Here is a 12520-nt window from a genome sequence, read left to right as displayed (position 1 = left end):
AATTGTTAGTAACGATTAGTGCAAATGTAAAACGGTCTAAAACATGCAAATATTATCGTACTTAGTGAGTAGAAAATTGGTAGAATCAACTTAAAAATAATATGTTATTTCCTACAGTTACTATTACGTTAAAGCTAAAAACGAACAAACCAAGCACAACAAAAAGTTAAAGTGTGTGAAGAAACCATAGAAAAAGGTAAATTCTTAAGTTTATTGTTATAGCACGGCAATTTATAGGGCTTTGCATAGTGACGTCATAAGGTGCTAATAAGTGTGGTTAGGTCCAACAATTGGGCCTTTTTCTCTGTGCTTTTGTTCTACTACCGACAGAAGATCCCCGGGAACCACTTTCCCGGGCGAACGTTCCCGTCATCGATCGGAAAACGGTGTTTCGTGCCTCGAAACTGCGTCCCGGCGCGAGGTGATGACCCATTCCACCAACGACTATTTTGGTTCACCGGCCTGCCTGTAGGAGCCGCCATTGCCATTCATAGTTCCCGCTGGTATCTGCAGCCATCGCTATCTGCCTGCGCCCCGCCACTTTCCGTGAATAACATCGGCTATGGCCGCCGATGAAGTCGAACAACCACCAAACATCCACCAATGAATATCCGGATCATGCAAGTAGCCCTATTATGTGACGTCACCATAGAATAAATTATTGTACTATGTAAATTGCCTCAATGTTAGCTAATTCATTCAGAACGCAGCCCTGGTAATGTCTTTTTCACCATTTTGTGTTTTCCGCCTTGTTCCGGACTCATAACGGAGTCTACAAGCCTCGCTGTTCCCATGATCCGTCGGAAACCATTTGTATAGTCGAGTTGCCCCCCCCCCCCCTTTTATTGTCTGTGTTTATATGACCGTTCATTCCTGTTTGATACTGTGCTCTATTTGTGAGAAGATTATTCTTTAGTTCCTGTTAGTGAAGTGTCCCCAAACGAGTGAGGAAACTGAGGGTTCAAGCCATCCTATAAAGCGACCCTGAGAACCCTAATCCCCTATTCCCTGAGCTAGAGAGTTACAGGGGTGATTGCCGTAGCTGATGGTGTTTTACTTTGCATGAATCAGGACACGTAATTTGTTGAAAATGTTTTTTTTGCAATTTCTCATCGTAATAGGCTGTTTTACCTCACACAAATCTGACAGGAAAAGGCCTACTTTCCCACACCAAATTAACAGTGCTGTAATGGTTCATTACAGCACTGATTTGCGTTGCGTAATGAACCATTACAGCACTGTTTTCAGTTTTGGTCAACTTCTTGATGCTTTCTGGACGCAGTTTTGAAAAATTGTGACAACTGCACAGTATGCACCTGTTATGTTCAGATTTTCTTAAACATGGCTATGAACATCAGTGTGCAGTTTTATGAAAAAGTTTTGTTAAAAACTATCCTCAAGGGTATAAAAATAAATTATGAAATTGAAAAAAAACGTTGTACGCAACTCGGTGCAGAACTCGATTTTTCCAGCACTCGTCGTAATTGTCCAACTCTGCAAGCCTCGTTGGATAAATGTACGCCTCGTGCTGTAAAAATCGTCATTCTGCACCTTGTTGCGTAAACTACTATTACTAGCCAAGGACCTCAACTTGAGTTCGAACACGTTGTATAAATTCTTCTGTACTTTTTGAGATATTAAATACATGCTCACGCCTCGATTTCATCTGCAACCGATTTTATCACCCTCCCACAAGTTGTAGTGTCGATCAACTGCCCATACCAGCAGATACAGTTACTGAGAGAGACTTCTAGTTCTAGTTAATACTCTGGAAAAATTCCCAGGAATCCTTCAAGGAATGTTAGAAGAATTAAAGAATTTTGAAAAGAATTCCAGAAGAATTTCCGGTTGGAATCTTCGAAAAAACCTCAAAGCAAATCCTGGTTATGACCCTGGGAAAACTCAGACAGGAAGATCAGAAGTAGTTCCAGAACGAATCTCAAAAAAAAAATTCTTATTACTTAACTCGTGTCTACAATTAGCATGAAACATCGACACTGCTTCACTGCTGCGTAGAATATCGATAAAGCGATAAAGCAATAAACGAAGAGAAACAATCATCAAAAACAACTATCACAGATAAAAATAATGAAAATTACACGTCATGTAAAATTCATTTTAGTCATGTACACTTAGGGGCTGTCCATAAACTACGTAGAATCTGAGGGGGGACGGGGGGGTCTGGCCAAAGTCTATGGTCCTTACAAATTTCGAAAATTTTGTATGGACGAAAGTCTACGAGGGGGGAGGGGGGGTCTGAAATTGCCAAAATTGAGTCTACGTAGTTTATGAACAGCGCCTTAGTGTTATGATGGCTTACATGATATTTCTGCTATATGTCATGTAAATACGAAAAGTTATGATGAATCACATGACATATAATCACATATAATGAAGGTTTACATGACATTTTATGACTTTTACATGATATGTCATGGAAACTTCTGTGATATCTCACGATCCAATTATGTGCGTCATATTTCACAGATTTTCACACTCTGTTTTCGATCTGCGTATGTTTTGTTTGATATGTGTAAATTAGAGTTATCCAATCAGAAAGTGAATAAGAAAAGAAATAGTATTTACTTAATTAGGACAATTGTAGTAGTAGTTATTTTTGGTTTTAAAATTTTGAGATTTGAAATTGTTTTTAAATAAAATCATAATTTAGTCTTTGATTTCTTTTTTTTTACAGGTAAGCATCAATAGCATCGCAAGAAGAATTATTGTCGAAATAATCAATTGACAACCTTTGGTAAGAACAACAAAAAAGTAGTGATATTTTAGAATAAAACATATGGTAGTATTGATCCCAATTCAGGATAATATTGATCTAAATTTTGTATATTACCCAAGCGACTCTTGTGTATAAACAAAATACATTTAAAAGAAATTCGATACTGTTATATGTTTAAGAAATAGGGCCCATATAGCCGAGGCGGTAAACGCACGGGTATTCAGCATGACCATGCTGAGGGTGACGGGTTCGATTCCCGGTCGGTCCAGGATCTTTTCGTAAAGGAAATTTTCTTGACTTCCTTGGGCATAGAGTATCTTCGTGTCTGCCACACGATATACACATGCAAAATTGTCATTGGCAAAGGAAGCTCTCAGTTAATAACTGTGGAATTGCTCATAGAACACTAAGCTGAGAAGCAGGCTTTGTCCCAGTGAGGACGTTACGCCAAGAAGAGAGAGAGATATGTTTAAGAAAGTCCATTTTCAATCTCGTTTCTTAAACTGATTAAAAGAAAACTTAAATTGAAAGTTTCTTGAGAATGGCCAAGCCAGTCACATAACCATGATTCCTTCTTCTTCTTCGTTATGGCTCGACGTCCTCACTGGGACTTGGCCTGTCTCGCTTCAACTTAGTGTTCTTAGAGCACTTCCACAGTTATTAATTCAAGGGCTTTCTTTGCCTGCCATTGCATGAACTTGTATATTGTGAGGCAAGTACAATGATACTCTATGCCCACGGAGTCGGGAAAATTTTCCCGACCGGAACGGGAATCGAACCCGCCGTCTCCGGATTGGCGATCCATAGCCTTAACCACTAGGCTAACTGTACCCTCCTCACGGTGTGCCAAAAACCGTTATTAACAAAAAAAATGTCTATCAATTTGACAACCGTCATTCGAAAGCTACAGTATTCAGGCATCACCTCCGTTGATTTCAAAATGTTTCATCGAGGGAGTCGAAACTTTTTTCAATTTGAAATTATATACCAATTCCCTTACGCTTTTCGATTTTGTTACAAATACATAATGATTTATTTTGTTTAACTGTTGCATATATTTTTTCCTCACTTGCTAAGCATTTGGCATTTGAAAGATAAATTCAAGCAATGATACTGCAAATTTGAAAACATTTCATCAACGTAATCAAACGTTTTTGCTGCTCAAAATTTAAGATCTACATATTTAGACATTTCTCTGAATTTAAATTAGCTCCAAATAAAAATTTGTTTAAGTAGCCTAACGTAAGACTAAAAATATTTGAATAGATGTAAAGATGTAGTTGTTTTTGAAATACATAGTTTAGTACAGTTTGTTCAAGTTTTTTTTATTTACGTAAAAAGACATGGTGGACATATTTCATTGATTGGTCAATAAGGTTAATTTTGTATTTGTTACAAAAAATAAAAAAATAAAAGGAAATCCTAAATCAAATGTCCACTATAATAATCAACCACAGCACTCAAAAGCTTCCTCAAATAGGATTTTGAGGTGTTTGGAGTGCGATATCTTCCCCTTGTTTCTGTGAAGTCACTGTAGACACTTTTTTTTCGTATGCTTGTTCTCCAAACACCCCAAGAGATTGTCCTGTCTTATCACAAAATTGTTTAACATGAAACCTTAAAATATGGAACTTTGAAGAGTTCGGCAACTTCAAATTCTCCCATATCTCTCCGAATTCTTCAATCATCGTTACATATCCTGGGTTCAGCTTTTGCATGAAACATGCTTTGTACAGTGACCCCACAATTTATGAATCGGCAAAAATGACCACAGTTTATGGATCACTCATTTGATCAACATGATGATTCGTAAATAGTGTTCAAAATTAAGGTGATTCATCGGTGTGGGGTCACTGTATATACTTTTATAGAGATTAAACGCCTGAAATACATTTAGAATTAAAGTTGTTAAATGAAATGGTGATAGTACACTTACGTTTAAAAAGCCTCGCAGTGCAACATCTGCTTCAAGAGCATCTAGCGACTCCATCAAACTATGGCAAGCTTTTCCAGTGAAGCTAATGGTGCGTTGTTGATGTCGCACTCCAGCCTTATTGGCCCACATTTGAGCAATTTGTGAATTGGATGTTTCGACGACTTTGTATATCGCGTTGACAATTCCGAGGGTTAGGGTAATTCATGTATTTTGGACAGGCTGAAGACAACGTTGGAAAAATCATCCCCTAGCTTCCTTAGAAAGTAATTGATTATTTCGCAAAGTTCCTAATACGCTTATAATATGACTGTACTTTGCGTTCCTGGTGACAAAAACCTTAACGAAAGCATTTTAAGCTGAGAAAACCACAATTTCCAATCGCCTGTTAGAATTACTTTTTGGACACCGAATATATGTTTTGGACACCCCCAGGTATATATAATTTGGACAGGGCAATTATCTCAATATTTAGCCATGAATACTGCTAAATCATGGAAGTATCATAAATTAAGAAATATTTTCTTACGAATAATCAAATTTCTCCGCTTAACAGGCATCTAATTACATAACTATTACAGTTTTTGTTAAAATCGAGAAAATATCGCCAGACCCACAGAATAAGCCTCCAAGTATGCAATCGCACAGCATCCCCATGTAGTTTGTCAGATGACCAAAATATATTTACAGTAGAAAACTTGTAATGTATTTTGGACACCACCTATTTTATGCGTTCTAGATGAATGTAAGAGATTGGCTGCCTAATGTTTCTTCATTGAACATTTTTCATTGCACTAAGGCTTTTCAATTTCTTACAGTTATTAATTCAACGATTTTGAGGCGAATATTGTATGCGACTGTGAAGAGTATGTCGTCTTGCATACCAGTGCATTTGAAGGGTTTTAGTGAAATAATTTACATTTTCGATAATTTTGAAGTAAATTCTTAATTGTTAAGCGTACTTTCACCGTAAGTCATCAGAATAGGGTCTACTTGATCCAATAATCGATATTGAGAAGTATCTACTTTTATAAGCTCTCCGGAACAAGACATACAACGCCGTGCCTGTCCAAATTACATACATGTCCAAATTATATTTTTTACCCTATATGCAGAGAAGGTGGGGGAATAGCAGTTAATATCAACTGCTGGTCTGCACCGTTAACTAGAGGTTCAATTATGCAGCAGGCATAACGTTTCGCAGACTTACAATTACTTGCTTTCCACTGCTGCATGTTCTCTTTAATGTTTCCAATCGTTCTCAAATTTCCGCTACTATTCATGAGGTTTTTTTTCTCTGTGCCACAGTAAGACACGGATGCGCAGATGAGTGAGCCATTATACCCGAAATAATGTTAATTATTGTTAAGTCTCCCGCAATTATTCCATCGATGCTCTGCAGTCCTAGAAACTTCCAAATCGGAGAAACATTCCCATATTTTTCCGCTAATCTACCCCAAACTTTTGGTCGATGACATCAAGGATTAATTTACTTAACAACTTTTTTTCTAGAATTTTTAGCTAAGTTCTGTAAAAAGCAGCTGAAAGCTAATAGAAAATGGGTCATATTACCGCTCTCATCTTGAAATTTGGTCGACCCAACTTCCAGCGACACTGCCGTAAGTTTATTTTCATTTTTTAGAAAATTTGGCAACTTTGGGTTAAGCTTACATACAAAATTTTTTAAAAAAGTTTCTTTTAAATCATGTTCAAAGTTTCTTTGGCTTATTATCTTTTGAATGAAACCTAGGGTTTAGAAATCGGATGCAAATTGGCGGAGATATGGGCCTAAAAAGATGACATGTTTTTGAGGGGGTGACCCCAAACTTTTGAACGGGATTGTACCTACGAGCTCCACCATCTTTAAAACGTTCTGTTTTCGATTGTTGTTTCGACGAAATTATAGATAACGTTATTTTAAAAAATCCACCTCCGCCATCAATTCCAAATTTAATTAATACATTCTCTTCGTTAATATTGCGAGACGCCATAATTTGCTCAATAAGTTCTTTAACATTGGTGCAAAATACAACCGGCACATCTCCAACTAGGCTGTTTCCTCCAATGTCACCCAAGCTCTTGATGGCGAAGAAATTCTGCAGCTGCTTATTCAAAGAACTTAGTTCATCTTTCAAATTTGTTTCAAAATTTACGCCAAATTTGCGAAAATTTCTTGCAACGCTCAAGGTTTTAGTGATACTCAGATTGTTGTTGGTTTTTAGCTCGTAAACATTTTTTGCATAAACAGAGGCAATAGAGGAAGGTTCCGAAGAGCTGTAATTTTTGTTTTAGAATTGATTAGCGTTTCGTTGTTTCAACAACTCAATTTACCAATTTATCTGGAAAATCGAAGGCTTTCCTCTTCTATTCCTCAATTTGATGGTTGAACTTCCTGCCGCAGACGTTTTTGCATTCAGGAAATTCGATACTGCAGCTTCACCAGCTCGAGAGATTGAAGGATTGTCATCCAGCAAAGTGTTGAACACTGCTGACACGCTCAGACACATTGCAAAAATGCCTTTTCCCTCTTCCGATTTCCGATAAACAATCGTTACAAATTCGTTTGACATTTTTGGACTTCATCTCAGTTAGTCTAGGGCGACCACGTTTTACCTGTTCGGGAACCTTTTTGATTGTTGAACGAGCGGTTTCACATATGTGGCAAGAGCACTTTTGCTTTGACCTGGTGATAGCAAAACTTTTTTGTTCGTATTTGTGCAGGCTAATTTTCCGTGTGAAACCAGCGGCATACTGGTCACAAACAATTCGGCAAGTTCCACAAATCACATCCGGATAATCAGCTTCACGTTTTTTGCAATCACTTATGAAATACTCACTTATTGTATTTTTATGTAACTCTGAAACTTTTCTCATAGTACCAGATTTTGCAAAACACAAACCACACACAACGTGGCGGTTTTCTTCGTGTGATTTAGGTCTCACCATTGTTGAACACGTGTTCGCTTCACGTTCGGAATAAACAGACTGCACAATATAAGAAAACCGACTATAGTTATTGTTGTCTACATGACCGATCACTCATCAAAGTTGTGTTATATATGTGTTATACCATTGTGTTATATATGTTATATACCATTACAACAAATAATATGTATTGGTGTAATGAGAATATTATGTAAAAGCAATAGACCTCTAAATGTTCTATTGCAAATTAAATTCGGGATAAGGATAGGGATAAGAAGCTTTTGTTTAAAAATAACCCACAGCATTGCGAATTTTTTTTTGATGATGGCATAAATTTATAGAAACAGAATTAATTGTAATAAGCGCTAAATATAAAACTCAATTCATTCATAAATTTCAAACTGCAATATTTTTTTAACCTGTTGCTGAAATGTTTTAAAATTTTCAGTATCATTGCTGAGATGCTATATCTTCCGAATGCTTAATGCCAATTAGGGTATGTGTGCCATCAGTAATCTCATGCTCCCATTTTCATCCTATTCGAAAACAAGCGATTACGGCACCGATTGACTCCGTTCTTTTTGTTTTCATTGGTGCTCACTTCTAACAAAAAATGCAAAAATAAAAAACAAAACAAACAGCGCTTTAATCCTTTGTTTTTCGTGGGATGAAAATGGGAGCCACATGCTTAATAAGGGAACCAATACCCTATATGAGGAAAAAAATAATTACGGTTAACGGTTGGAAGAAAAATGAATGACTGTGTATTGGTAATAAAATTGAAAGTCTTAAGGAAATTTGTACATAACTTTGAATTGCAAAAAACTTTCGATTCCCTTTTAAATACGTGCTTTTATGTAATTTGGCGTTTTTTTGGAGAAGTAAATTAACAGATCGTGGAAGGGCTGAGCAACATTTCTGCACAAAGATATCATACCTCGTACAATCCATGTCTCATATTCACGCAGAGATCTGCGACTGCACTTAGCCAGTACAGTCACTTGTGTGCCATTAAGCATGGTAGGAGCAACGACAGTCTCGTAGATAATTCTTCCAAATTGCCAGGTCGGTCGATGCTTCTTGAGGAAATCCATAACTACCCGAGAAACCCGAACAGCGTTCCTACATCGAGTCCTCACGGTCAACGGTCTATCCAAACACGCAGTCAAATGAATTCCCAAGTAACGCATTGGCTCAGATGTCTTGTACAGGGGATACTCAAAATAACTGGGACAGGCAAAATTTTCACTTTTCAAAAAATGTTCAACTCGCTGTAACTTTTCGAAAAGGGCATCAAATATTTTCAAATTTTTACTGTAAGCTTATCAACTAGTTGTGTATCAGTGGTTAAAAGGATCGGGCCATTCTTCACTAAGTTATAAAGGTTCTAGAAAAAGGTATAATTATCCGATAGCCAATTTTGAGCTGCTATATCTCCGGATTCAATGAACCGAATGCAATGAAATTTTGATCATTTATGACTTAATGAATAATGAAATAATGAAATTTTAAAACAGTTGACTTAATTTGAAATTATTAATAAGAAAAAACTTATGGCGATTTCATTTATTCCATGTTTTTTCGGTAAATTTATCTATTTTTCATATGCATCCCATTACTTTTTCAATTAATTGAAGGCTATTTGGTTGCTTTTCTTTGAAACATAAATATATTCAATTCAATTAGAGGGAATTTAAATAAACTATAATTACTATCTCGAATTTTGAAACGATGATGAAGTTTTGGAAAAATTGGTGTTATATTAGAAAAATAATCTAATCGAAATAATTTTCTTTCGTGTGAAGAATTTTAAGTTTAGTCAAATGTTTTTAATAGCTCATTATATGAGTCATAAATGATCAAAATTTCATTGCATTCGGTTCATTGAATCCGGAGATATAACAACTCAAAATTGACTATCGGATAATTATAACTTTTTCTAGAACCTTTATAACTTTGTGTAGAATGGCCCGATCCTTCCCAAATTTTGACCACTGATACAAAACTAGTTGATGAACTTACAGTAAAAATTTGAGAATATTTGATGCCCTTTTCGAAAAGTTACAGCGATTTGAACATTTCTTGAAAAGTGAAAATTTCACCTGTTCCAGTTATTTTGATTATCCCCTGTAGGTCATTCCGCAGAAAGTAATTTCAGAGTCAGCCTCATCATTTGGGTCTCGAACAAGTACTTTACATTTTGCTCGGTTCTGGTCACGACCAACAAACGAAAGATATTCGATAAGCTTCGGTAAAATAAGTTCAAGATACTCGACCATTACAATAAGATCATCCGCAAAAGTAAGTATCAAGGGCAAAGTAATACGAACGGTTTGGTTTAGGCGTCAAATATCCACCTCATCCTCAACAGATTCCAAAACAGACTCAATGATGAGATTAAAAATAAGAGGGGATAGGGGACAAACCTGTTTGATGCGCCGGGTTCTTTGAAACGGCCTTGACAGCTGCCCTTTCCAAATGACCTGCTGCTGCCCACCTCTCAAACATTCCAGATGCCGATTGATGAACGGAAAAGAGTTTCAACAGATACAGAAACTGATGAAAGAATGATAGCATTATTCACCTCTCAAAACTGCAGGGAATGAATCTAAAACCACGCGATCAAAAGCTATCTGAATATCCAAAGACATTAGGAACGGAGGTTTTCCACCATTCCACCGTTCTTGTAGAATGCGCTGAAGTACATGTAGATGGTCAACAGTCGAACGTTCTGGTAGGAATGCAGCTTGATCTGGTGGGATCATTAGTTGATCATCAACAGTAGGCACCCAATCTTCCAGCCGTATAGTACCCCCGCTCAGCTTTGACCGATTCTTCTTCTTCTTATAGCGTTTTAAATACCTAAATGTACGGTTGATCCTCTCTCCAGCAGGGTATCGCTGCAAATTCGTAAAAAAGGCTTCAAACACCTTTAAAGCCTGTTTGAAGTCCTCCTTTGCGTCCCGTAAACCATATTTCCACTTTGGATGAGCAGACCGATTAGCCCAAAACGAAATCTTCTTCAGCTTAGCGTAGGCAAGTCGACTTTTCCTAGTAGAAAGCTTGGGTGAGGGCTTTGATAAAACAGCATCAGCAGACTCTTGCACCTTGTTTTTCAAGGTTCGCCATACATCTTCAACGCTAGCTTCAGAATCTATGTTCAAAGGTCAGTTCTGCAACGTCTCACGATATTTCTTTTGAACACTAGAGCGTTTCAGAAGAGAAGGGTTAATAGTTGACTAATTAAAACGGTGTCGATAGCACTGCTCGGCAAAATTTTACAAAATTTGGTGTTATGGGAGAGAGAAAAAAAAGAACAGGGTTTTGAGATCGTAGAAGTATCATAGTGAATGAATTTTTGAAAAATATTGGATCGGGTCTTCACAGTTTATAACCGAAGTTGGTATGGAGAACTTGGGGTGTTCAATTGATATGCGCATTAGAACATGCCCTGCATATTTTAGGCGTTTTCGGTATTAAGGGTTGTTTTATTATTTTCTAACAGTTATTTTCTAACGTTCCAATATCACTTCTATGGTCACAAGCCCCTGTTTTTTTTTTGTTCTCATCCCAAACTTAGTGTTGAACAGTGTAGCCTCTCACTTTAGTTCGGTCCGACAACCGTTTACATTCCAGGAAGCAAAGCGTAGTCCTTGCGTTGGGTCAACCTGTATACGAGGATGTTCTGTCATCTGCGAATCGGTGAGGATTTGTCGTGCAATCCGCTGGTCTACTGGTAGTTGGACATATTCATCTATCTCTCGATGTAATTTGAGCGAGGGAGGTGGCCGAGGCAGCAGTATAATCCCATATACTCCGCCTGGATGTTGCGGATCTTCCAATACAGTTGAACGGACCTGGTGTGATGGTTAGAACGCTTGACTATTACGCCGAGGGCCTGGTATCGAATCCCACTCCCGACAAACTCACAAAATGTGAGTTTCTTCTTTCGGAAGGGAAGTGAAGCGTGGGTCCCGAGATGAACTAGTCTAGGGCTAAAAATCTCGTTAATACAGACAGAAAATAAATTCCAATAGGTGTATGCACAGACACCACGAACTACTATCCGTAGGGCCGTAAAGAGCGTGGAAAGCTGGATGCATAGTCCCAGAGTGAAATTTTATAACAAGTGTCATGTCCCCTCTTTATGTTAAGACCGTCAAACATGCAACATTCATAAATAATTCCAGAGAAAACCGCATTTGAAAGTATGCATCGAAGTTGCCTATAAATGGGCCCCGTGGGGTCATAGGAGAGATAATATAGGATTTCATGGGGGGATCTCTGATGGAACGTCTACTGGAATCGCTGAAAGAATTTTCAAAGAAGAAATCCCAAAACGACTTCCTGGAAAAAAATCCTCAATAAAAAGCTTATTGCAGAATCCCCGGATGAACTCCTAGAGAAATCAATATCGCAACTCTAGGAGGAATCCCTGAAGAAATTCATGGAAGAATTCATGAAGAAATTCATGGAGGAATTTCAGAAGAAACTCCAGGAGGAGTCACTGAAAGAATTCGTGGAGAAATCTCTAAAATAATTCAAGAAAGGAATCTTTGGAAGAATGCTTAGGGATAGTACCATAGTGCTGAAAGATTCCTAAAAGGAATCCCTGAAGGAATTCTTAGACGAATCCCTGAAATTATTCCTCGAAGAATCCCTGAAGAAACTACTAGAAATCTAAGAATTGAATGCTTGAGGAATCCCAGAAGGAAATCCAATAGAAATGCGTAGAGCAAACCTTAGAGGAATCTCTGAACGAATTCATGAATCCATGAGAAAAAAAAAACTTTCAGAGATTGTTCAGTGTTTCCTCCAAAAGTTACTTTTGGGATTCCTCTAAAATGCCTTTACGGATTTCTCTGAGAAATAATTCAAGGAATCTTTTACAAATTAATTTAAGGATTTCTTTGATGATTTTTCAA

At 37.4% G+C, this 12520-nt stretch overlaps 1 protein-coding gene across 2 annotated transcripts in view; it reads left to right on the top strand.

The window, feature by feature from the left end:
* Positions 1–12520, top strand: part of LOC115258243 (dual oxidase maturation factor 1) — a 439950-nt gene that overhangs the window by 151790 nt on the left and 275640 nt on the right. The gene's annotated exons all lie outside the window — the stretch shown is intronic.

The sequence above is a fragment of the Aedes albopictus genome, chromosome 2 (assembly GCF_035046485.1).
Source record: "Aedes albopictus strain Foshan chromosome 2, AalbF5, whole genome shotgun sequence".
Taxonomy (NCBI): Eukaryota; Metazoa; Arthropoda; class Insecta; order Diptera; family Culicidae; genus Aedes; species Aedes albopictus.
Note: the sequence above shows the minus strand (reverse complement) of the source record. Positions and strands in the feature narration are given on the sequence as shown.